This window comes from Manis pentadactyla, chromosome 5, assembly GCF_030020395.1.
Source record: "Manis pentadactyla isolate mManPen7 chromosome 5, mManPen7.hap1, whole genome shotgun sequence".
Taxonomy (NCBI): Eukaryota; Metazoa; Chordata; class Mammalia; order Pholidota; family Manidae; genus Manis; species Manis pentadactyla.
Window position 1 is genome coordinate 42,790,271 of NC_080023.1, and position 23,906 is coordinate 42,814,176.

The window sequence follows — 23,906 nt, forward strand, 5'->3', positions numbered from 1 at the left end:
ATTATTTTTATTTATATACCAACTAATTATAAAGCCTTGCTATGTGCTAATTTCTATTCCAAATACTTTATAAATATTAAATGTTTAATCCTCACAAGAACCCTATGATGTTCTTTTACTTTAATTATTATTAGATGCTATTATAGATAACATTATTATTCACATCTTACAGATGTGCTCAAGGTCACATGGTAAAATCATGATTTGAAAGTGGTCATATTTTTCCTGAAGTCTTTGCTTTTAACCTGTGTGCCATGCTGCTTCCCAACACAACTGATCAAAATCCTACATTCTTGATACTGACAATTTTCATTACTTTTCATATGTCTGTACAACACTGATAAAAATGATCATGTATCTGGCTACAAAGAAAACATCAGCAAATTCAAAGGGCAAAGATTTTTATAGGTTATGCTATCTGATTTTGATTCAATAAATAATAAAAAATGTATTAAAAGATGACAAAAAAAGTTGACTACTTGAAAATCAAAAATACTTTTGTTATATTAAAAATCTATACATTTGATAAACAAGCTTGATTTTTAAAAAGAAAAAGTAAAACTATAAAAGATTAAGAAGCAGAGAGAATAGATATTAAAATGACTAAAATTTTTGAAGAAAATATATTATGAACTTGATTATAACAACTTTAAAAACTGGAATAAACATTGGAAAAGAAGAGGAAAAACTGTTTTTGCAGATGATATAACTGTAAACCTAGAAAACCCAAAGGAATCTTAGAAAAATCTCCTAGAATTAAGAAGAGAATTTGATAAAGAGATTGGTCAAAAATATGCCAAAAGAAAATCATTATCTTTTCTCTACTCTAGCAATGAAACAAGAATGGAAAAAGGTTTGTTTGAAATAATGAAAAAGAAACCCCTATGAAATATTTAGAAATGGATATAACAAAAGAGGAACTAAACAATGAATTCATACTAAAGTACATGAAGGAAAAATGAAGAAGTGGAAAGAAGATATTCCTAGATGAGAAGACTCAATGCCATAAGAATATTACATTCCCCCAAATTGTGTGTATATTTTGCTAAAATTCACAACAATATGGGTATTTTTGGTTTGTTTGTTATGGCAATTGGATAAAGTGATCTTAAAGTTCCTAAAGAAAAATGAATACTAAAGAAAGGAAAGTAATTTTGGAAAAATAGGGATAGTACAGGGCAGAAGACTTCCTCATCTGTTATTAGAGCCCTCTATAAAGCCATTAGATTCAAATCAGTACCTTACTGCACCCCAATTTTCTTGCAGATCCAAAGTTACAGTACAAATATATCAGTGAAAAATACAAAAATAAAGCAAAGTTCTTACAAGAAAATCTAGTAGATTATATGTACTCTATTGTACAGGAAAAATTTCCTGGTCAGAACAGAGAAGTCAAAAGCTACAGAGAATGAGAGATGCCCTCTCCCTCTCAAAAAAAAAAAAAAAAAAGCTACAGAGAAAAGACAGACATATTTAACTATGAAAATTAAAACTTTGAAGGCAAAGATATCCTAAAAATATCACTGACCATGGTAGATTTTCAGAAATACGTACAATGCAGATAATATATTTTTTTATAATATACAAAAATTTATTATAGTTTGACAACAGAAACAAGAACAAAGCGATAGGAGAACAGGTCAAAGATATGAATGTGCAATACCCACACAGAAAATAAAATCCAAATGCCTAAAAAAACATAGAAAGATACTCAAATTCACCAAATGTAAGGGGAATGCAAATTCAACTAACAAGGAGTTATCATTTTATATCTACCATATTGTCTAAAATTTCAAAGATCTGTAGCTAATTGCTGACAGGGTTGTAAGAAAGGGAGCAATTGCATGCAGCATGGATGGGATGGGAAATGCTCCAGCCTCTTGGGAAACAATATGGAGATAGCTATTAAAATATATACACTCTTAAGGCCCAAAACCTCCCCAATAGAAATAAAGTTACTAGAACATAAAGATTTATATAAAGGTGTTTTGTTTTGTTTTTTGAGGGAGGGAGTTGTTTTTATTTTTTTAGCAAATTGTAAAGCTGTGATGTGTTTCCAGCAACAGGGGAATGGCTTATTAAGCTATTGCATATCCCTACGATGGATGCAGCCATCATAGAAGAATTAATACAGCCATCAAGAAGAATTAATCAGAGTCATGCTGATTGACAGGAAGAATTTCAGAAGGTACTGTTGACTGAGTAATACGTGATACAGAAGAAAAGTGTGTAATGTGGTTCTATTTTTGTGAAACAATGATCAGAAAGTATCCATGTGTATATGTGTATGTGTGCTTCTGTGTATGATTATATAGCCTTGGGTAAAAATGGGAAAGATACATACTAGATTATTAATATGAGTTATCCAGGTAGGTGGGTGGGTTGGGAATTGATATGTGTACGAGGTGCCAAGCCAAAAAAGGGAAAATAAGACCACCCACACATGACTGCACGTATGTACCTATGCTTAAATCAAATCACATTCACATGTATTTGTGAAAATGTATGAATGTGTGTTTAGACATAAAGAACTCATCTGGCCAAGTTGAGGAACTTTGTTTCACAGATAACTTCTTTGCCAGGAATATTTGCAATTCCATTTGAACCCATGTACCAAAAAAATTCTCCAGGGAAAAATTTCTCATTCTGGGATTCCTGTGCTTCTGACTTTCCCTCCCATGACATAGTGTTTCATCTCAGAAATAGCACTCAGAAAGGCTTCAACATCCTTCTGGAAATCTCCATATCCTATGAGGTTTCTACCTCTATCCCATCTTGTCCATACTTCTGTTCTTGAAATAACACCCAGGTTAACCTTTCTAAGTAAAGCAAATCACACCATTTGGGCAGATTCTCTAGGGGTGTCAGGCCATAGTTCTTTTTGCACAACAGAGAAGCCAGAAAAAAAAGGGTTCCACCACAGGTACGTGGAAAGATGTCCAATTGTTCTGTAGGTCATAGGTTTTAGAATTTTAGAGTTATCTAAATAGTAAACTTCTTCAGGATCAAATATGAAGGAAAATATGTGAATCCAAGAAAACTAACTTGAGATATCTTTAGTCAGCCCACACTGTTTACTGCTCATGAGTCCCTTGCCTCAGTGTTTACAGAATGTTGACTACTTTCACATTCCGTGCTCACATCTGTCTACCTCCTTCAGCCTCTATGTGATGGGGCTATTTCCTGCCCTGCAAAGGAAGCTCCAGGTGCAGAGAAGACTCTAAGGGTGTGGCACAGCCTTGGAATCTGGCTCTTTTTCTTTATTAAAACATACTCTCCTCATCTCCTCCCAAGTTGACTTTTGGGAGCCATTCCTGCATTCATTCATCTGCTTTTAAACTAGGAGAGTGAGAAAGAAATGTAGTTTTCCTTTTTCCTCAAATCATTGACCCTAGTATTGTCACAACACTTCAGATTGATTAACCACAGAAACAGGAGGGAGAAACATGCCACTAAAGAGAAATGTCACCATTTAAAGAGTGATAAACAGGTTTTGGGAAATTAGTATAATCATGGCCTCCAGTGACTCATGGAGAAATAGAAAATCATTGTTTTAAGAAATGAACTTTTGGGACAGCTTGTTATGCAGCTGTAGTTAACTGAGGCTGTGTCCAGCCCCTATGCAATGTGATTTGCTTCTTTCAGCGAGAAGTAGGGCTGTTTCTCCATTCCTGGGGATCTGGCCTTGGAATGCAGTGGGAGTTCCAGATCTAGGCTCTGGGAGGCTTTGCAGCTTCCCATCTTGCCCTCTTGGAACGCTGAGCTGGCCATACTGCAAAGAAGCCTGGGCTAGCCCACTGGTGAGTGAGAGGCCTGGGGAGGAGAAGAGACTCTCACCACTGGCCAGCACCCATCCCAGACCAACGAGTGAGGCTGTTTGGGACTTTCCAGCTAAAGTCAGCCTCATGGGTGATCCCAGGCAAAACCTGCAGAGGAATAGCTCAGCCAACCCCCAGAACTGTGAGAAATAATACATGGTCAATGGTTTAGTCACTGAGTTTTTTTGAAGTGGTTTATTACACAGCAAGAATTGATTAATACAGAGGCTTGGGCATTTTAGTTCAATATCTGTTTATCTTTCTCTTTTCTAGTGTTCTCTTTTCTAGTGTTCTGTGTATAGTGTTCTATTTTCTAGTTCTATTTTTTCCCTTAGATATCTAGGGAAAACACATTCCCTACATGGACACAAAAAGCTAAGTACTGCACACTTAGAAATTCATAGGAGACAGAGGATCACAAAGACAGGCACTAGATCTTATGTCTACTCTTCAATATCCTGCACGCAGGACAGCACCATATAGCCAGTAAGAGGTCAATAGGACCGCTGTTGCTGCTTTTATCTCATTTTCTTAGTACTCAGATGTGTCCGCAAATGAACAGTCTGGTTGATTTGGCTTACCTGGCCGGCTCTGCAGGGGTTCCCCTGTTGCCTCATTTCTTCACAGAGGGAGCTCTCGAAGATCCCAGCCTGGAAGAACAGAATTGCTTTACTGGCCAAGAGTGTAGTGGTTGTAGATACATTAGTGGTAGGAGATTCAGGAGCGGCAGCTAATATTTATTGACATCTTATCATCATGCCATTTACTTTACATGAATTAACTCAATTAACTAGTTATTTATCATATCTGTAAGGAAACTAAGGCATGGATAGGTTAATTGATCAGCCCAAGCTAACACATTTAAATGGCAAAGCCTTAGCTCTTAGCAAATACTCTGGTTCTAAATGTGGCTAATTGTGTGGTTACAGCTGGAAGGTTTAAACTAAGGAATGTTAAACATAATCATTTATAAAAGTTACCTAATAAGGAATCACCTATAAATTACCATCTCTAAAACTTCTAAATATCACTTATAGTTCTCCTTAGTCAAGAAATAAGTATTATTGAGAGCATATGTCTGTACTTACACATTGAAAGTCATTAACATATAAACTAATAAACAAAAAAATGTCATATAAGAATCTTAACTCTATATGTACTTACACTATTTTAAAGAGACCAGACTTACACAATGAAATGACTAAAGAATAAAACTACATATTAAAAAAAAAGAAAAAGGAGCAAAGGAGTTCTGAAAACCTCACCTCTTACAGGAAGGAATCTGAGTCACATTTCCAATCTCCCTTTCTCCTTGAAGCAAAACCCTGCTTTCCTTTTTGAATGTCACAGCACTAAAAGATGATTCAATAGGCCAGACTAACCTGTGATGGCAACTAGAATAATCTTCAGAAAAGAAAATTTACTTTGGGACTTAAGATGATCAAAACTGATTCCTTCTTAAGAGGCTTAGAAAGTCAAAGCTGTAAACACAGCTGGGGAAACACTTGAATATGGGTCCATAAAAATGCCAGTAAATAATCCACCCTGTGCCTCATGACGTGGACACTACACCACATTCATGAGCCTATAAGAGCATGGTAAATATTTTTATACGACTTCATTGGCAAAGAGAAAAGAAAAATGTATAGAGGCATGCCCACCCACATCTATGTGTGTAGTGTAAGTGTCTTTCTTGTTTAATTGGAGCAAAGGCTAAAGGATTACATTCAGCCCAGCTACTAAATTGTAACACAGGAATGTTATATAACCAAACCTATAGAAATTGGTTTTATCTTTTCACAGTTTAGAGTGACAATAGAATCATTTTTGATTGAATGAAAAATAAAATGTTTTACCATGTGTTGACCAATAGTCAACAATAGAAATTGGGCCAATTTTCCCTGTATAGAATAATTTTGATTCATCAAGAGCTTTCTTCCCTTGGAAGGATAGACATTTATATATTAACAATGATTATCTCTGGTAGTGAGATTGGGAATGTTGGTTATTTACTTCTCTTTGCTTTTGGTGTTTTTGACATTTTTCAAAATAACATATTATTTTTATAATAAAAAGATATTATGCTTTTAAAAAAAGCAATCAACCTACTTAACTTCCTTACCATTAATAGACATTCCTACATTATTCAAATAATTTGCCCTTAACTACTTCACCTACCAAAAATTCCTTATCTTCAGCTCATTTAACAATAATATTCCCTTCTGGGAGAAATCTTATTATCAATCTTCACTGATATCTAGAAATACATGTCAAGGTTAAGAATATTTTGACATAGGACTTGAGCTTTGGAAAAAGAAGTGACTCTTAAGGGGAAAGAAATTACGCCTTAAAAATTTCTTTTTCAGATGACTTACTGTGTAGTTCATTAGCAAGAGACACAAAAAGTACTTTCTAAAATAATGGCCCAGAACCTTGCTCTTTGAGATAACAAGGCTCTGTTTTTGCAGGTGGCCTTCTACTCAAAGAACAAAAACTGGAAATATCCATTGAATTGCCCTGTTTACATGTGTTGAGTCATGCTGATGCAAAAGAGTTAATCAAGTCCTGGGTACAAAGAGCTTTATGTAAAGGAAAAGGACCAGTCTTAGATTCACTAAGCCCCAGATGCAAATACTTCCATGTGCCTCTACAAAGACATGGACTTACTGGGGAGGCGAGCTGGCCAGGAGAAAGATATGCAAGTTTGAGCCACATACAGAATTCTAAATTTTTTAGTAGCCACATTTTAAAAAGTAAAAATAAACAGTTAAGTTAGTTTTATATTTTAACTATCTCCAAAATATTTCAATATCAAACATGTATTTAGCTAATGTATATTACTTTTTTTTAAACCTATATCAGTTTCATCATGTATTTTACTCATAACAAAGCCCACTTTGGATTAGCCACATTTCAAGAGCTCAAGAGCCACGTGTAGCTAGTAACTACCTTATTGCACAGTACAACTTGAAGATGAAAATGTTATTCTTACCAAGTGGAATTATGGTGTCTTAAACATTTTTTTACTTGAGATGTAATTCAAATACTATGAAATTCACCCTTTTAGATGTACAATCAGTAGTTTCTAGAATATTTATGAGTGCAACCATCACCATTATCTAATTCCAGAACATTTTTATCATCCTAAAAAGAAATCCCATACCATTTTCAGTCAGTCCCCACTCTCTTCTTTCCCCAGCCCTGGCAACCACCAGCCTGCTTTGTCTCTATGGATTTGCCTATTACGGACATTTTATGTAAGTGGAGTCACAAAATGTGTTTTTCTATATCACACTTCTTTCACTTAACAAAATATTTTCAAGTTTCATCCACATTGTAGTGTATATCATTACTCATTCCTTCTTAATGGTTAAATGCTATTCCATTGTACGGATATATGCCACAATGGAATATATATATATATGGTGTGGATAAATTGAGAGTTCCTGTGGCCAGGATTCTCACCTGGCCCTGGTTGACTAGCTCACTGCACACCTGTGGGCAATTTGACTCTATATAAAGAGCTCCACCTAGTGCTCTGGGCACGACACAGTGGCAGGGCTGCAAGGCTGTAGGAGAGCAGAGCAGAGGGTGGAGTGGTGGCAATGCCGAGGACAGAGGCCCGGAAGATGGCTAGGTGGGATGACTGTGCAGAGAGGCCCAGAGGACAGCTGTGCGGGACAGAGGGGCCCAGAGGCAGAGACTGGCTTGCTGTACACAGACTCGCTCTGAGTGAATAGGATTTTAGTGACTGACTTGCCACCTGGAAATAAAGTTGGGTATAACCCTTTCAACCTGAGAACGTTTTGCTGTCAATTTCTTTGGTCACACTGAATCCATAGCGAACTTGCCCGAGGCTGAAACCCATTGGCAAGACAATTGGCGAAAGTCGGCAGGGTTCATTGTTGACCAAGGGAAAAGACAGGCTGCCCTTATGGGAGGGGTGCTTCAGCGGGCTGCCCCTGTGAATGGGGAGACAGTGGGTCGGCCCCCAATGGGTATGTGGTCTGAGGTGACTTGCCTCCTAGAGTACTGGGCCCCACCCCAGGACTGAAGGCAAGTGGAGGTGACACCTCAGGCAGTAGGGGTGGCTCTTGATACAGTAAGCAGATCCTTTGAGAAGCAGAGTGCCCGTGAGGCAGCGGGGACTGGATTGGCTGCTGCTCAGTCTTAAAAAGGTCTACAGAGGAGACCCAAGAAATGGCTGCGCGAGAACGCAAGCTGCAAACTTCAGTAAATTCCCTGAAGAGGGAAATGGCATTGATGCAAGAGGTGGCATGAGAACATGAGCTGCAAACCTCTGTGGATTCCCTGAGGAAGGAAATGGCCTTGACACGGGAGGAGGCAGCACAAGAGCACTGGCAGCAAGGTGCCATTGGAGACGAGATGGCAGCACTGCCAGGTGTTCTGAAGGAGGAAGAGGCCATCAAGGAAAAAGACGAGCTCCTGAGGGAAGCACAGGCGGAGGTGGCACAAGAACATCAGCTGCGAAGCATTGAGCTGAAAGTAAGAGATCTTCTGAAGACTGAGCTAGCATTGCTGTGATGCACAGTAGAAAAGGTAAAGATTGTAGCAGAGGAGGCACTCGCGGGAGGGGAGAGAAAGGTGCATTCAGCCCCAGAAATGGAGGAACTGGGGAAGGATGAAGGGGTGGTGCCGGAGGCACTGGCGCCTCCTGTATTGAAAGCATGCCCAGTGGTTGTAAAGAAAATAAAGACCCAGCAGCTGAAAGTTCCCCAAGGGGAGGAGCAGCCCCGTCCCCAGGTCATGGAGCACTCTATGGTCCACCCTATACTCAGGCTGAGCTGGTGGATTTGGGCTCCCGGTTTAGGCAGAAGCCCTTGGAGTCAGTATGAGCTTGGCTCCTGTGTCTGTGGGACTTAGGGGTGGATGGAATTGTTCTGTCGGGATCAGAGATGGGAAAGCTGTCTTCCCTGACAGTGCAGCCCACCTTGAGGCAGTGATTACAAAATGCACATCAGACCCCAGGGAGTCACTCCCTCCTCGATTGGCTTATGGCTGCATTTCCTGCTGTGTGGCCCAATCCAGTTAATCTGCCATCCTCTCCTGTTGGATGGCAGACGTATGCTGAACTCTAGCAGGTGCTACGAGAGCTAGGCATAAGAAAGGCCATCTATAGTCCAGAGAATTATAACCCAGATGAAGAGATTTTCACTAATGGGATGAGAAATACTGTACTTCAAATGGCTCCTACATCCCTCTTCGGGTTTCTGGTGGCCATTCTTTCCCTTCACTTAGGACATCCCATAAGCGAGGTGACACATACAGTGGCAGACTTAAGAGAGGCAGAAACAACAACAATCCGGAAAGAAGCAAGACCTGTTACTCACAAGAAGAATTTACAGGGCCCCATGAAGGTTACGAGGACCCAGATGTGGGATGATTTAATATGGGCAGGAGCAGATGGAAGGAAATTAGATGGAAAGTCCAATAGGATCTTACTGGAGCTATGGCAACAGCTGAAACCAGAGCAGCAGTTCTAGCCATTAAGACCAAAGAGGCAGAGGTCAGAGACAGAGCCACGAGTCCGGCCTGTGTGTCTGCAAGACTTTTTGCTGGAGAGGCTGGAGAACAATGTTTGAGCTTCCTTGCACAGGGACCATTGCAGAGGACTAAGGGCACATAGGTTGAGAGGAGAGAATCCTGGAGGCATAGTGAACTTGTCTGGGTGAAACCCATTGGCAAGACATATGGTTTAGCTATTCATCCACTGATGGACCTTTGGATTCTGTCCACATTTGGCTACTATGAAAAACCCTGCTATGAACATTCATGTAAACATTTTTATGAGAACATATGTGTCTTGCCAGTGGGTTTCACCTAGACAAGTTCACTATGGATTCAATGAGACTGAAAAAAAAATGACAGTGGAACATTCTTGGGGTGAAGGAGTATATACACAACTTTATTCCCATGGTGGCAGGTCAATTACTAAAATCCCATCCATTCAGAGTGAATCTGCATGCAGCAAGCTGGTCTCTGCCGCTGGGCCTCTCTGTGCCTGCAGCTGTCTCAGTCTCTGTCCTCGGTGCTGCCACCACTCCAGCCTCTCATCTACTGCAGTTGAGCAGCCCAGAGCACTGGGTGGAGCTCTTTATACAGAATCAGTAACAATGTATTGCCCACATGTGTGTAGTGAGCAAGCTAACCAGGGTCAGGTGAGAATCCTGGCCACAGGAACCTTCACTTTCTCCACAGTATGTTTTCAATTCTGTTGGCTATATACCTAGGAGGGTCATATGGTAATGCTATGTTTAACTTTTTAGGAACTTCCACACTGTTTTCCAAAGTGGCTGCGCCATTTTACATTCCCACCAGTAATGTATGAGGGTTCCAATTTGTCAAACATTTGTTATCATCTGCCTTTTTCACTATAGCCATCCCAGTGGGTTTGAAGTATAAATCTTTTTATCAGATGGGTGTCAGCTGGTGTTTTCACCCATAAAGTATAAAAACTCTGGTTGCAAAACTACAACAGAGGCTATGATATTCCTACAGATTTGAAAGATTAGGGATTAAGCTCACATTTGCCAAATTTACTTGTAAATAAATGCATTGTAATTTTGTTGAATAAAACCTTGTTTTATTCTCTCTGTGCCATCAGCAAGTGAGGTGAGTTCCTTTAGCAATAATAATACTTTTTTGTAATTCCTGAATGTTTTATATATATATATATATATATATATATGGATATATATATATCCATATATATGCATGTATTTTTTTTTCCATTGGATCCTCATATTGGCCCTAGGGAGTGGGTGTTATAAATATTATCTTCATTTTATGGATGTATACTCAGAGGCTTGGAGAAGTTAACTAATTCGCCAAAGATGGCACAGCTTAGAGTTCATGCTTTTAGCCATTAACTTATTTTATCTCCTTTGTTAACACTGCTTGGAGTTAGGTGGGAAGTAATCAATAGTCTCCTCAATACCAGGCGTCCTCAAAGTGTGGTCCCCAGACCGTTTCTGCATCACCTGTGAGCATGTTAGAAATGCAAGCTCTGAGGCTCCACCCAGACTTACTGAATCACAAACTGGGGGTGGGATCCAGCAATCTCTGTGTTAACAAGTCCTCCAGGTGTTTCAGATGCATGCCAACATTTGAAAAACATTGTTCTACAGCAAACATACTATATGACCAAAGTTTATGGAAAAACTCCAATGGGTCAATACAGTGAATGTATGGGATGCACTCAGCTTCAGGATTCAATGCTAGATTCTTCCTGATGCTTAAAGTTAAGTGAATTTGATAGATGGGTGAATCAGTATTACCTTACAATGCAAACAGGCTGCATATTGAAGTATTACAGGACACTCCACCCAGGGAAGGGAAAGACAGTTTCCTGGTGGAAATGACTTTGGAACTTTCAATAAAGTTAGAAAGCCAACATCAGTTTCAAGTTATTCAAGTATATTTGCTACTTCTGTTACTTTTAGGAGATAATCCAAATTCTATAGCATGACTTTCAAAACACTTTACTAATTTGCTCCTGCTTGTGGCCCCACCTATTTCCCCTATAGCTCTTCACTACTTACTGAATCACAAACCTCAGAATGTAGAACACATGAACATCACCTGGCAGCTGGCTGGCCATGCAGAATTTCAGAGCTCATTCCTGACCTACGGGATCTGAATCTGTATCTTAACAAGAATCCCAGTGATTTGTGCACATGTTCAAGTTTCAGAAGCACAGCTCTGATGAACCAGACTGAGCAGTTCTCCCAAACTGCCAAATTATAGTCTCTGTGCAGCAGCTGCTGCCTTTCCCGTCTTCACCTTCTCTGAGCCAAGGAGCTGCACATCCCTACTTAACAGTGTGCTGGCTGAGGGTTGTATATTAACCAGTTTCTCTTCAGTACCAGATTGTGAGCTTCTCAAGGGCAGGGGGACTTGTTTATTTTTATCTGTAATTTGCAGGGATTCAGGACCTACTTGCTGCCTTGCATATAACAGATGCTTGATCATTGGAACAAGGGCTGGTGTGGATAAAATGAGAGTTTCTGTGGCCAGGATTCTCACCTGGCCCTGGTTGACTAGCTCACTGCACACCTGTGGGCAATACATAGCTGTTGACTCTATATAAAGAGCTCCACCCAGTGCTCTGGGCACGACATGGTGGTAGGGCTGCAAGACTGCAGGGGAGCAGAGGCTGGAGTGGTGGCAGCGCCGAGGACAGAGGCCCAGAGGATGGCTGTGCAGACAGAGAGACCCAGAGGCAAAGACCAGCTTGCTGCATGCAGACTTGCTCTGAGTGAATGGGATTCTAGTGACTGACCTGCCACCTGGAAATAAAGTTGGGTATAATGGTATAATCCTTTCACCCCAAGAACATTTTGCTGTCAATTTCTTTGGTCACATTGAATCCATTGTGAACTTGCCTGAGGCTGTAACCCATTGGCAAGACGGCTGGATTAAAGAGATGTGCCAAATACCCACTGTAGATACCCATGGGTTTTACCTAAGGACTTAAATTCCACTCTGTCATAGTCATACAATTCTAGTTAGCTATCTGGTTCATTAGTGTCAGAGGGAATCAGACAAAGTTAGGTCAAGAGGAGACTAGCAAGTGGCTAGGGGTTAAAAAGAAAATCTAGTTTCTGCTTCTGGAAAGTTTACATTATGATTTCTCATATTTTGATGTACCAGATAGCCTCAAAAAAAAAAGAGGCAGTGACATGAAATGAATGCTGAGTTGAGAGCTGGGCCCTAAGTACAGTGCTGACAGCTGTGAGCTGCTTTGGACCTTTCTTTTCCCTCCTTGGGCTCTGTCTCCTCATTCACAAGGGAGGGTTTGGACTAGGTGACACGTAGGTCTCCCCACACACCACCATACATCGTTTTAACTAAAAAGTACTAAAATCCTAGTATTTGTTGGTATGTAGGCAACTTTTGGAAATTAAGGTTTTATTTAAACCTTACATGGAAGATAATCAGTTTTCAAATCTCTTTTATAGACAAGTCACAATAAGCTATATGTTTCCCTTATTTCCATAGATATTTTATAAAACATTTATTGTATATTTAGTTGTTCATTGGAGGAAACTGCAGAACAGAAGCTGTTTCAGAAAAATGTAGGTATTATAAGCTGGAAAGAGCAGATTGTGATCAAGAAAGTTGGCATTTGTGATAAATCCAACTTTGTTCTGAGTGATTAAGTTCTTTAGAAAGTCTTTGACATTGCAAAGAGTGTGTAGATTAGGAAATACTGACAATTTTCAAAACACTAGCCTTGCATTTTAATGCCTGGGTGCATGGGAGCGAACAGTAAACCACTGTTGGTACACACTGGGCCGCTCTCACGCATGAAGGATGTCAACCTGACTGGCCTGTGGAGACTACAGCTCCCCTTGTGTCTCCATCACTCCCTTACTCAAGCGCTAGCAATGGACCATTATCTCTCATTCTGACATCTGAGGAGAGAATCTGAATGCCAGGAAGGAAGTTTTCCAAATCGTTATAAAAACAAAATCCTCTTATTACAACAGGATACAGTAAAGAAAACAAAGAAGGAAGCTCATGAAAGGGAAAAGGTTTAAGAGCATAAACGAAAAATGTTCTGAGAAAAACAAGATACTAATAACAGTTCCTTGGATTTACTGGGGAAAAACAACATTATTGCCGAGACTAGAGTATGAGAGTGAGGCTGACACATATGTTGCCAAAAAGATTGCTCACCAATGTCTATGTCACAGGAAAACCTAGTGGCTGGAAGTCACTAGCATTTCCTTTCACAATTTTATTTCTTTTAGAAGTAAAATATTCTTTGGACTGAGGAGTTTTAATGAGTTTTGCCCAGAGTGAATATGGTTGCACAAGAAAGGTGGAAACAGCTTATCCTTCCATTATGCAGAGATTAAGAAAATGTTGTATGGACATATTTAGTCATAAAGAGCTTTAATAATTTATCCTAGCTTGGGGCTGGAAGAGATTTCAAAATAGTATGTTGATGTCATCACTCAGACATCACTAGATTGGTCATGTGGTGCTGAATACATTGTATGGCTGGAATATTTTCAAGTCAGCCCATGTGAATTGCTTGAGTAAAATGTGGGCTAACTTCATCTCAGTTATTCTAGAAGACAGGAGGGGAAAGAGATTCAACTCCATATAGCAAGAATGAAGAGCAATGTTTACACAAACCCTGTACTTCTCAGGTATTTGTCAAGAGTATTGTGACTAAATAGTAAGAAACGTTTATAATGGAATACAATATTTTAATCAATTGAATGCTCAAATGAAGTAATGTAGATATGTTTGTTAGAGTTACTTTGAATTTATAACTATCAAGAGATTTATATGTAGTCCTCATATAATCCTCACCCAGACAATGAGATGAGGGATTGCTGTTCCTATTTTATGGAAAAGGAAACTGAAGCCCAGAAGTGTTACATAGCTTGCCCAGGGTTGCACAGCTAGCGAGCAGCAAAGACAGTATCTAAACCCAGGTCTATCTGCATCTGCAGCTCAAATTCTAGGCTTTGAACTTCTTTTAGTTTCAGTAACGACCTCACAGTGAAAGATCTGTGCATAAGCCATTGCTCTTCTAAGGAATATAGGTTTTACTGATTTCTAAGTTCCTTGTGTCAGCTATGCCTTTAACCCTCTTCTTTCTGCTTGCCTCTGGGAACTGGGCTCTCATTCTCTCTTCTTTTGAGCCTCCTCATGCTCTTTTTCTTATGGACCATCTGTTTTCCACACATATATGGTAAAGTTTCCCTTATATTTAATAATTCTTTGCTTGACTCTTATGTACCTTTTAGTAATTATCCTATTTCTCTCCTTTCTACAACAAATAGTCTCTTTAGCTGCAACTTCATGGACCTCACTGCCTGCCTTCCCAGTCTGCTGACGTTGAACTAGCACAGGGCTAATTCATGATCACTACCATCTATAGGCATGATCTCTAACCACCAAACCCAGAGGTCTTCCCAGGCTGTTCCTTGCCTTGACCTTTCTGCAGCATTTGGTTTTGCAGACCACCCTATTTCTGCAAGGAAATTGCATGTACACATTAGTCACTCAAAAATTTATTCATGAAATATTAAAACATTTTCAGAATTCTTAAATACATTGTATATATGGCTAAGGACCAGACGTTTTTTACATGTAAACATTATATATATATTTTTATTAGTTTTCTTATTAAGGTATCATTGATATACAATCTTATAAAGGTTTCAAATGAGCAACATTGTGGTTATTACATTCACCCATATTATGAAGTCCCCCCCACATACCCCACTGCAGTCACTATCCATCAGCATAGTAAGAAAACATATATTTTAAAAGAATTCATAAGAAAATGATTCTGTTTAAGGAAACTGCCCAACATTGTAGTAACATCCCTCTTTTGCAGAGTAAGGAATAAATTCAATTGTTTTTAAAGAAATGATATTTTTTAGATTAATATTTTAAAAAATTATAGGCATACCAAATATAAAATTTAACTTAAAATGGATCATTGGAGTTGTGACTATAGTTAACAATACTATATTGTATATTTGAAAGTTTCTACTAAAGTAGATCTTAAAAGTTCTTATCATAAGAAAAAAATTTTCTAACTGTGTGATGAGGGATGTTAATAAAACATTTTGGTAATCATTTTGTAATATATATAAAATTATCCTCACCTAAAACTAATACAATGTTATATATTAGTTATAGATCAGTTTTTAAAAAGGATCATTGGCCTAAGTGCAAGAGCAAAAGCTGTAAAATTCCTAGAAGAAAACATAAAAGCCAATCTTTATGACCTTGAATTAGACAATGGTTTCTTAGGACACCAAATGCAAAAACAACAAAAGGAAAAATAAATCAGTCTTCACCAAAATTAAAAACTTTTGTGCTTCAAAGGACACCATCAAGAAAGTGAAAAGACCACCATGGAATTTGAGAAAATGTTTGCAAATCATGTATCAGATAAGGAACTTGTATTCAGAATATATAAATAACTTTTACAACTCAACAGTAAAAGATAACCCAAAATTAAAAACTGGGCAAATGATTTGAATAGACACTTCTCTAAAGAAGATATACAACTGGTCAAACAAGCACATTATGAAAAGATGTTTAACATCATTAATTATCAGAGAAATGCAAATCGAAACCATGATATACCACTTCATACCCACTAGGATAGCTAAAATTAAAAAGACAAACAATACAGATGTTGGCCCACAATGAGATATCACTTCAGACCCATTAGGATTATTTAAAAAAAGAAAAGAGAAGAACAAGTATTGCCTAGGATGTAGCAAAATTAGAACTCTTGTACATGGCTGATGGGAATGTAAGATGGCATAACTACTATGGAAATGGTTTGGTGGTACAGTGCTGTGATACAGCACCTCAAAAAATATTAAACATTGAGTTACCATATGATCTAAGAATTCCCCTTTGGGGTATATATCTAAAAGAGTTGAAAGCAGAAACTCAAACATGGGACCCATGTTCATAGCAGCATTATTCACAATAGCCAAAAGGTGGAAGCAACCCAGGTGTCCACAATGGGTAAATGGATAAACAAAATGTGGTATATTCATAAAAAAGGAATATTACTCATCCTTGAAATGGAAGGAAATTCTGACATATGCTACAACATGGATAAACATTGAAGACATTAAGCTAAGTAAAATAGGCCAGTCACAAAAGGACAAATACTGTAGAATTCCACTTATATCATGTCCCTAAAGAAGTCATGGAGATAGAAAACTCAGAGACAGAAATAAGCATGGTGGTTTCCAAGGGCCGAGGGAGGGAGGAATGGGAAAATTTTGTTTAATGGGTAAAGAATTTCAGTTTACTGAGATGAAAAACTCCTGGAGAGGGATGGTGGTGATGGTTATACAAGTGGATGTATTTAATGCCACTGAATTGGTAAAAATGGTAAAAAAAAATAAAACAGAACTAATCAAACAAAGAAAAAACCAATGTTGGCAAGTATATGGATTAATGGGAATCATACACTGCTGGATATGTAAAATGGTGTAGCCACTTTTGAGTTTGGTAGTTCTTCAAAAATTCAACAGAGTTACCATATGCCCCAGCAATTCCACTCCTAAGTATATATCCAAAAGAGTTGAAAATATATGTCTACATAAAACTTATACACAAATATTCATAGCAGCGTTTTTCATAATAGCCAAAATATAGAAACAGCCCAGATTTCCATGAAGTTATGAATGGATAAACAAAGTGTGGTATATCCATACAATGATATTTTATTTACCAATAAAAAAGAATGAAATACTGATAGTTGCTACAACAGGGATGAACCTTTAAAACATAAGCTAAGTGAAAGAAGTCTCACACAAAAGGCCACATTTCATATGATCCTTTTAAGAGAAATGTCCATAATAGTCAAATCCACAGAGATAGAAAATAGGTTAAAATTTTCAGGACCTGAGCCGAAGGGGAAGTGGAGAAGGACTCTGACTGGGTCTGAGGTTTTATTTTGGACTGATGAAGATGGTTCTGAAATTTGATAGTGTTGATGGATAAACAGTCTTATAAATATGATTTAAGAAGCACTGAATAACACACTTTAAAGGAGGAAATGTTATGGTTTATGAATTGTAACTCAGTAATGCCTTTGAAAAGGAAAAATAATAAGTTGGGATTAGCTACCTGCAAGCCAGTATTCATTTCCTCACTCATTCATTTACCAAATCTTCATGGAACATGCTTTGAGCCAGGACTATGTTAGGTGCTGGACATAAGAGCATCTTGAAAAGATCGATCGACTGACTTCAGCATAGAGACCAGAGTACAAGGGCACCAGAAGTCATATGGACAGTTGACAAAACTGGGAGCTAGCCAATACAAAGAAACCCATCTCACCTTAGTGAAAAGCCATTTCTTTACATTCTTTTCACCATAAATACGCAAACCAAAAGAAGGAAACAAGCTCTTCCTCAGCAATTTTGTGATTCAGAAAAATCTCTGAGGTTTCTTAGAGGCTTCAGAAAAGAGCTTCATAATCATAAAAACCAATGACTTGAGCATTAATTTTACTTTTGAAATCTAATAAAAAGCATCCCATATACCCACCTTTCCCAGGAGTTTGACATGGGAAGTGAAGCTAGAAGTAGTCTGCAAGATTGAACCTTCTTTCTTCAGACATCTTTGACAAAAAACATCATATAAAGGTTGGCCAAGGGTCTGAGACCAGCTTGGACAGGAGTGGCATGTGGGAGCACCACCTGCTCCTGCAGGAGCCCTCCTTGTCCCTTTCAGCTGCATTTGCTCCAGGTATACTGGATTCTAAGAGCTGTGGCACGGGACAGTTCAAGCTTTGTACCCAGTCTTTGTCTCATAGGCTAGTGCTTCTTCAGGGAGAAGGCAAGTTTAGCTAATGTGATAAGACTCTCCTAGATGCTGCAAGAGGGACCAGGTTTGGGGTTTTTGATTACCTAGGAGCTTCACCGTCTTCTTACCTCTCTTATCATGGTCTTTGAAGTTACCCTATGGTCCTCAGGATATATTTATCATCCTTCCCAACATAAACTGCTCATTAACATTTATAAGAAAAGCCAAATCAAGTGTTCTCATACTGATCCTAACAGAGTCGAATAATAGTGTTGAAAGTTTAATGCCCTTCCAAATAACTTGGGTTGATTCTCATATTAGTATTTCCATGAGAATTACTCCTAACGATGAAGACTTATGTTAAAAGTAACTCCACCACACATCAACAAAACAAGATTTTCTGCTTGAATTGATGCCTCTGGCTCCAAAAAAGAAAAAAATCTAATAAAAAACATACCATACACCCACCTTTGCCAGGAGTCTGACATGGGAAGTGAAGCTAGAAGTAGTCTGCAAGATAGAACCTTCATTCTTCAGACATCTTTGACAAAAAACATCGTATAAAGGTTGGCCAACAGGAAGTAATCCCAAACCGAACTCTCCCAGCTTAAAGGAAAATCAAATATTAATAAATGATAATTGTTGAATGAATACATGGAAGTAATTAATTTTTCTTCTTTAAATGTGCTTATGGGTAGTCGGTCTTGAGTTAGCATATCTCTGAAGATGGATGCTATAATATCTTCAGATTTAATGCTCTGTGCTCAACCAGAAGCTGTGAAGCCTCCACTGGCCTTGCTGGTCCTCTGGAGGATCTGGGGGGCACTTTGTTGAGGAGTCCTGCACCCTCCTCATTAGCTAGTCCGCCTACACTTCATGCGGGAGGCTCCCAGGATGGGTGTCCAGTGGAAGTGCTCAGCTTTGGGTCAAGCAGACTCGGGACTTATATAATCTCTGAGGAAACTGCATTTAGGAAGCAACTAAAAGAGAAGATCCTGGGTAATAGTTTAAAAGACGCCAACTTGACAGCATTCTTCTTTAACACCACTTCAGGTTTTCAAGTGGGAGTGAAAATTCACTAGATTTCTACTAGGCAAAGCTTGGAGGCAGTCATTTTGTTGGAAGGATGGGGGCAAGAAGAAGACTTTTCTTGAAGTTGTGTCCAGACAGGCTCATAGACTTAGAGTGTCTGGGCTGACTCGGGGCTACTGAGCTGAGAGGCTAGGGAAGCCCTCTCCTCCCTCCTCCAGCCGTCCCTCAGGGCATCTGGAGGGACAGACGGAAGCAGGACTGGAAGCTACTCTAACAGAAGCCAGGAGAATGGCTACAAGGTCCCACTCACCAAGAAACAGACCAAGTTTATGCCGACTCTAGCAGAGGGGCAGAGTGCCTGTGCTCATTGCTCACTCTGGCTCCTGACCTTGCTTTGGCCCATCCTTTCAAAAATGTCCCAGCCAGTGCCCAAGTGTGGCTTCACTCTGAGATTTGAAGAGGAAGTATATCGTGAAAGACGAAGTCTCTCCAAATGGCTTGTCTGCACCCAGGCCCCAGCCCTGCCCAGGGCTGCTCTGAGCCAGCACCGAAGTGGTTTCCCCATGGACGTAGTGACAGAGCTGAATAGGCTCAGACCTGGGATATTGGAAAAGAGACACCCTCTTTCCATGTTTGCTCAACCTTTGGGGTGAGCAGGATAGCGGCAGTTAGTCTGTGCCTCTTCCTAGCAGATGGCAGCTGGACAACATGGAGGCCAACACCCCTGGCTTGGATAGAGCCCTTTGTTATGTTTTGTTTTGTTTTACAGGCACACCTTCCTTGTTTGATTTTTTAAATGGATGATACCATTTTGAAAAAAAGAAAAAAAAATCCTCTCTATGTCCCTGCAACAATATGACTATTTTTCTCATTCCTCCAAAATACTGTTCCACTGAAAAACCAAAATCTAACAATGTACCTATACTGGTTTTTTCCTCTCATGTTTCATTGGTCCAGGGGAAAAAAAATCTTCAGTCATCTTTGGAAATATGAGTATTTTCCCACAAAAACTTTCTCAGTTACAACACTGTATGGGCTTTTTCTTTACCTGAGCTGCATAGTATTTTAGGAGTTCTTGCTTACAACAGGCTTTCAAATTAATAGCAGGGCATTAAAACATCTTGTGACTCAGAACCGGATGCTTATATTGTTGATCTTCATTATCAACTCCAAAGTTGTGAATTTGCCTCCTTGCCAAAATTCATTTGAAAAGCCAAATTCAATACTTGGGGCACTTCCAATTATTGTGCACATGGCCAAAGTGCCTGCCTCCCTGCTTCAGCTCAACAAATGTCCTCTTCATGGTCTATTTAGTGCCACAGCTTTTGTATTTTTGTGCTTTTTGTTGGTAATTTTGCTGTTTAAAATGGTCCCAAGCATTGTGCTGAAGTGCTGTCTAGTGCTCCTAAGTACAAGAAGACCACAGTGTGCCTTATAGAGAACATATGTGCTGTAGATAAGCGTCATTCAGACACTAGTTATAGTGCCGTTAGTGTGAATTCAATGTTAACGAATCAATATGATAGATTAAATAAGGTGTTTGTAAATGGAATGCACATGAAACATGGTTACATGTAGATGAGTTGCTCAATATGAACAGAAGCTTGCAGGAAGCGAACCTGTATTTCCCCTAGGAGGTGGGGTTCAGCACTTGCTAATTCAGTGTTTGCAGTGACTTTATAGAACATAACTGCCATGGATTACTGGGTAATTTAATTCTTGGTTTAATCTCAGGTACAATATCTCCTCCACCCATTATTTTTGGGGGGAGCCACCTTGCAGATCTCCAACAGAGTGCTAGAGACCTAGAGAAAAAAATGTTTCTGAAAAATCCAGTTCCACTTTACATTTGATAGGAAATGTGGTCAAACTGGCTGTTCATTGTCAAATTAATAGAGAGTCTGTCTCTTTCACCTCGGCTGCTACTATTCATGGAGGGCTCTTTTCCTCTCACATTAGGACACTAATCCCAGTGCAGTTCCAAAACTCCCGATCCTGACACACTTCCCCATGGCACAATTCAAAAAATCCCAAGCCAGTGGTTCTTCACCTTGGCTGCACATTAAAAGCATCTGGGGAGTTTTAAAAGATCCCAATGTCAGACCCTCCATTTAACATCAATCAAACCAGAATTTCTGAGGGATGGAACCTAAGCATGAGTATTTCTTAAATGTCCTAGGTGATTCTAATATATAGGCCCAAAGTGACTAAGGAATGCCTGGTACAGTTTTCTTCACTGAAGAATTTAAAAGAATTCCCAGGTTAATTGAGTCAGAATCTCCTGGAGGTAGAGAGAGCGTGGGTATTGGTATATATTTTTTAAAGTCCTTGAGAATCCTTGGCTTAGTAGGATTCCATCGTTATCATGTATTTGGAATTTTGAAATAAAATCTGTTGGAGAAAAGCAAAAAAGAGTGGAGAAAAAGTTGGTGAGAAATATATGAATGTGGTAGAAGGTAAGGTCAAAGGTCCTGGATCCTCTGATTCTTGTAATCCATTGAATCTTGACCTGGAGATGAGGCAAGGGCGGATTCAGGGTAGCAGTGTGGTTGGGAGGGCAGATCGAGGGCCGAATTATCACAAAAATCCATTCTGCTGCCTGCAGATTGGCTGAGATTGGACCGGGACTCAGAGTGGGGGCCTCAGTGACCCCTGCGCATAGTGGTTCCTTCTCTTCAGGGCTCCCCTTCTCCCTTCTCTTCCACAGTAAGAGTCCGGCACCTGAGTTCAGAGAAGAGCCGTTCTTGGTGCGGACTGTCTTTCTGGGCTGGAACTCCCATCCTCCCACAGCCCACGGGCAAGGCTGCTAAGGGCTTACCACTGTCTCCTCCAGAGACCCGGCTTCTGCTACACAGCACTCACCTGAGATGTTACATCCCCCACAACCTTCTCCACCCACCAACAGGACTGCCCACAGACAATGGCTGGCTGGCAAGGTGCCCATGTTTGACTCCTTTACCTCAAGATGGGATGAATTCTGAAGGGCAGTTCATGTTCACTGTCAAATCAGGCTAAAGCTAGAGAAATTAAGGCTATATGCTTGCTTTGAATTTTCCCATCCTACTTGCTTCCCTCACTCCCCTTCTCCTGAGAGCACTTCCCCTAAGAAATTTTTTATACAAGAATTCTTGTCTTAGGCTCTGCTTCCAGACAACCTGTCCTAAGATGAGTAGGGATTAGATAGCATGAGGGTGATGGGGAGGGAAGGACAAAGAATGTGAACCTGGCAGTCAGATGTGTGTAGGTTTAGCCACAACTTCCTCACTTCCTACCTGCATGAATCCATCAAGTTACCTGGACTCTATGATTCTCTGTTTCCTTCTCTATGTAATGTGGGATGGCCACACATGTCTTGCAAAGATGTCACGATGACATTAAATGCAACAAGAGAGTGGATGTGAAAGTCCACGGTACGCAGTAGGAACTCAGTAACGCCACCTGCCTTTGCCTCCTGGAACTTTCACACCACCTCTCTCCAAACTTGGGTCTCCATTTTTCTCTTTCCCAGGCACGCACTACAGTCTCTCCATTCTTTCTTTTTCTTCCCTTTTATATCTTCCTTTCATTATCTCCTTTCCCTATGGTTTCTGCTTCTCATTTTCTGTACTGCTTTTCATTTTCTCCAGCCATGATAAATGAAGAAAGATGCACAGCAATACTCAGAAAGAAAGATCCTTGTCCTGTGGGTCACAGCCAGGGAAGCTGAAGTGAGGTTGTCAGTTTTTGTCAGCTCAGCAGAGTTAGGTTTGGTTCGGTTTTGTAAATAGGACTCAGGGGGATGTTTTGTGGCTTTTCCTGAAGTGGTGCTTAGCCAGTGAAGGATATGCTATTTTCCTTGATGAAATGTAGATGAAAATAAAGACCATTAAAAGCCAATCACACTGGTGCTTGTCATGAGAACCCTCATCTCCATCAATCTTCCTCCTCTGGGCCAAATGGTGGAACAGGAGGCAACTGATCCCCACAGTCAGGATGTGAGACAAGAGTTCACTGGCTTGGCCACAGACTGGCTGTGGGACTTAGGGAAGGTTGCATAACCTCCTTAGGGCCCGGTCTCTCCATTGCCAGAAAGGCTATACAGCAAAACATGTGCCAACTGCTCCACACGGGACCTCTTAGAACTCGTAAAATATTATGTGGGAAGTACTGGAACTCTGTGTAGAAACTGAGAACACTGTCTTTTGTTACTAATATTCTTGTTAATAACACTGAAACCATTGCAAATCAACTCAGTAGGGCACGGAGTACATGGTAAATCATGTCTGTCACAGTAACATTCTTAGCACTTTTTGTCTGCCCAGCACATCTGTCTGTCCTTCTCTGGCGTTGTTGCTCCCTTTCCTCGGGGCCCGTCCCTCCCCACTCCCTGGGCCTGGCGGGGCTGCGGTCATGTGGTGTCACTGCCCAGTCAACTCGCTCCTACACCCTGCAGGAAGGGCGGGCACGTGACCCAGGCCTGGCTGACCACAGCCTGGTTCGCTCTGGTCACAAGGCTTAGTCCATGGGGCGGCCGACTGATGAGGTCAGTCAGGGTCCTTCCCCAGCACTTGGAATAGGAGCGAAAAAAGGTAGCATCCTCCTTTTTGAAAACATTCAGTTAGAATGAGGCCCACGCTCGATCTTTCCTGACCCTTGGGGTGTGGACAGAGTGTCACCCATGTTCTCTGAAGCAGAAAAGGGCCGAGGCACAGGCGGGGGAAGAGAGCACCAGCGCTGTTGGAG

General features: G+C 40.1%; 1 protein-coding gene across 5 annotated transcripts in view; it reads right to left on the bottom strand.

Moving 5' to 3' along the window:
* LNX1 (ligand of numb-protein X 1) overlaps positions 1-23,906 on the bottom strand; it is a 170,076-nt gene that overhangs the window by 125,194 nt on the left and 20,976 nt on the right. For 3 of the 5 annotated variants that reach the window (XM_036895260.2, XM_036895258.2, XM_036895253.2), the window contains exon 2: positions 4,400-4,468. The gene's annotated coding sequence lies outside the window, so the exon portion shown is untranslated. Of the gene's footprint in view, positions 1-4,399; positions 4,469-17,894; positions 18,017-18,620; positions 18,759-23,906 lie in introns of those variants that run through there. The other 2 variants (XM_036895254.2, XM_036895255.2) reach the window with 2 other exon arrangements.